This window comes from Ailuropoda melanoleuca, chromosome 3, assembly GCF_002007445.2.
Source record: "Ailuropoda melanoleuca isolate Jingjing chromosome 3, ASM200744v2, whole genome shotgun sequence".
NCBI classification, from domain to species: Eukaryota; Metazoa; Chordata; class Mammalia; order Carnivora; family Ursidae; genus Ailuropoda; species Ailuropoda melanoleuca.
The window spans coordinates 87,895,226-87,898,774 of record NC_048220.1 but is presented as its reverse complement, the minus strand read 5'-3'; the positions used below and the strand labels follow the sequence as shown (position 1 = coordinate 87,898,774).

General features: G+C 41.4%; 1 protein-coding gene across 1 annotated transcript in view; it reads left to right on the top strand.

Moving 5' to 3' along the window:
- The window catches only part of RANBP17 (RAN binding protein 17), a 324,733-nt gene that overhangs the window by 281,389 nt on the left and 39,795 nt on the right, over positions 1-3,549 (top strand). The window lies entirely within an intron of this gene.

Sequence of the window (3,549 nt, the reverse complement as noted above, 5' to 3'; positions counted from 1 at the left end):
CCACTCTGGAAAACAGTGCGGAGGTCCCTTAAAAAGTTAAAAATTGAGCTACCCTATTACCCAGCCATTGCACTACTGGGTATTTCCCCAAAGATACTGACGTAGTGAAGAGAAGGGCCATGTGCACCCCAATGTTCATAGCAGCATTGTCCACAATAGCTAAATCGTGGAAGGAGCCNCGCCAGTTAGAATGGCAAAGATAGACAAGGCAAGAAACAACAATTGTTGGAGAGGATGTGGAGAAAGGGGATCCCTCCTACATTGTTGGTGGGAATGCAAGTTGGTACAGCCACTCTGGAAAACAGTGTGGAGGTCCCTTAAAAAGTTAAAAATTGAACTACCCTATGACCCAGCCATTGCACTACTGGGTGTTTACCAAAGATACAGACGTAGTGAAGAGAAGGGCCATATGCACCCCAATGTTCATAGCAGCATTGTCCACAATAGCTAAATCGTGGAAGGAGCCGAGATGCCCTTTAACAGATGACTGGATTAAGAAGTTGTGGTCCATGTATACAATGGAATATTACTCAGCTATCAAAAAGAACAAGTTCTCAACACTTGCTGCAACATGGATGGCACTGGAGGAGATAATGCTAAGTGAAATAAGTCAAGCAGAGAAAGACAATTATCATATGATTTCTCTCATCTATGGAACATAAGAACTAGGAAGATCGGTAGGGGAAGAAAGGGATAAAGAAAGGTGGGGCAATCAGAAGGGGGAATGAAGCATGAGAGACTATGGACTCTGAGAAACAAACTGAGGGCTTCAGAGGGGAGGGGGGTGGGGGAATGGGATAGGCTGGTGATGGGTAGTAAGGAGGGCACATATTGCATGGTGCACTGGGTGTTATACGCAACTAATGAATCATCGAACTTTACATCAAAAACCAAGGATGTACTGTACGGTGACTAACATAATATAATTTAAAAAAAAATACATTCTTTAGAATGTTAGAAGGTAATAAGTGCAATGAAAAAAACGAAAGAAAGAAAGTCGGGAGAAGGAACTTCAGAAGTACCGGGGATTGGAAAACATGTTACTGTAAATTAAGTAAAGTGTTAGAAGGAAGAAGCCTCATTGAGAAGGTGACATTTGTGCAAAGACTTGCAGTAAACGAGAGAGTTAGTCATGTGGGTATCTCTGTGAAGAGTATTGTAGGCCGACAGAATACCAAGTTTCAGGGTCCTGAGGCAACAGCGTATCCAGCATGTCTGAAGAACAGCAAAGAGATCAGTAGCTGGAGCAAAGAGGACAAAGGGAGAGTTATAACGAGCAATTTCATGCAATGCCATCCCTGTAAACAATTACCAGGACTTTGACTTTAACTCCAAGTGAAAAGAAAGACTTTAGAATGTTTTGAGCAGTAAGTAACATGATTTGATATTAGCTTTGACAAGGTGATAGTGGGAGTGGTGAGAAGTGGATTCGGGGTATATTTTGAAGGTAAAGCAAATCAAATTTCTTGATGGATTGGAAATATGGTATGAGAGAAAGAATGTAGTCAAGGAATTTTAGCATGAAAAGTGGAAAAATGAAGTTACCACTAACTGAGATGCATGTGAGGGGGATCAAAAGTTCCGTTTCGAGTATGTTCAGTTTGAGATGTTGATTAGACATCCCACTGGGGATATGAAGTACAGAGTTGGCTATTAGAGTCTGAGGTTTGGAAGTTAGGTCCAATCTGGAGAACAAATGTGGAAGTCATTGACTTATACATGGTATTTAAAGCTGCAAAAGTAGGTAAGATCACGTAGGTGGTGGGTGAATGTAAATATTGAAGAGTCCTGGGGTACTCCAGTGTTACGGGTAAAGGAGAAGAGGAGGAACCAGCAAAAGAAAGTGAGAAGGAGCAAAGAAGAGGTAGTCAACCTTGTCAAAAGCTGTCTGTGAATCAAGTAAGATAAGAACTAAAAGTTGACCATTTCATTTGGCAACAAAGAGGTCATTGGGAACCTTGAAAAGAGCATTTTCAGTGGAGTGGGCATAAAAGAGAATGAGAGGAGAAGACAGGACAGTTCTTTGGAAGAGTTTTATTACAAAGGGAGTACCATCTGGCAGGGAGGTAGGGCCAAGAAGTATTTTTTTTTAATGGAAGGTATAATAGCATGACTCATATTCCAAACAGATGATCTAATAGGAAAAAAAAAGATTGCACAGGAGAAAAAGGGGGAAATTTATTGGTGGTATGTCCTTAAGCACATTAGAGGAGGTGGAAGCTAGTTGAACGTATCGAAGGGTTGGCTTTTACAGGAGACAGTGCATGGGAGTGCAGATGCTAGTAGGCAGGCAGATATTGTAATGAAGTTTTAGAATTAGAATATATTCCCAGAAGTGGATTTACACATTTTTTATATTTTAATAAATATTTCCAAATTGCCCTCTAGATTGATTATACTAATTTACATTCCCAACAATTTGCTTATTTTCCTGCATTCTTATCAACACTGCCTTGTTTTAATCTTTTTCAAACTGAAACAGAAATACTGTATTCCTTTCCACTCTTCATAGCTTCAGTTCTGTCCCAAACCATTTATGTCCAGGGGCCTTGTATGATTTTTGCAGAAAGACAGAGTAGATTGAGAGACCTGAAATAAGGGAATGTCAGCAAGCTTGTGGTTCTCTTCCCATAACTGTTCTGATGATGAATGAAGACATTCAACATACCGAGCTGTCAGCAGCTAAATATCACTTTAAAATTTCAGAGATTAAAAGGGAAAAAGAAAAGGTAAATCAATGTAATGGATTGCTTTATAAGCCAGGAAATAACATTGTTCATACTATTAGTTCTTCCTGGTACAAGGCCCTACTATAGTGTTTTATCCCTTGAACCTTCTTTTTTAAGTATTCTTTTGAGGACACAGAGAACTGGTAGAGTGTGGGGCAAAGAACCACCCTGTGACCCCATGCAGCCGATTCCTCTATTGAAGGAACAGAGGGAAGGTGTTCAAAGATATAGCATTGGCCTGACTTTGAATTATGTATTAGAAGGAAGTGTATTACTCTATACCCCACACACCCTGCTTCACCTCCTCCTCTTTCCCACACGTAGGGAGCTATGTGTGAACTTACAGACTATTTGACTTCAAAAAGCAATGAACCCCCAGCAGTATGTACTGCTACAGTTTACGTTTACTGAGCGCTGTGCCAGGTACTATGGTAAACAGTTTACACATGCTGTCTGCTTTACTCCACATAAGAGCCTTGTGCGTTATAGGTACTGTTATTATCCTTATTTTATAAATGAGGAAACTGACATAGGGAGGTTGATAGTCGGCTCAGACGCCCAGGTAGTAAGGAAAGATGTAGGATTCAAACCAATCAGTATAACTCAGAAGCCCACCTGGTCCATCACTCCCTCATGTGCTGTATGTTTATCTTCTGTTAGAATATTTTCTTTGGGGCGCCTGGGTGGCTCAGACGGGTAAGTGTCTGCCTTCGGCCCAGTTCATGATCCCAGAGTCCTGGGATCGAGTCCCACATCAGGCTCCCTGCTCAGCGGGGAGCCTGCTTCTCCCTCTGTCTGCTGCTGCCCCTGCTTGTGTTCC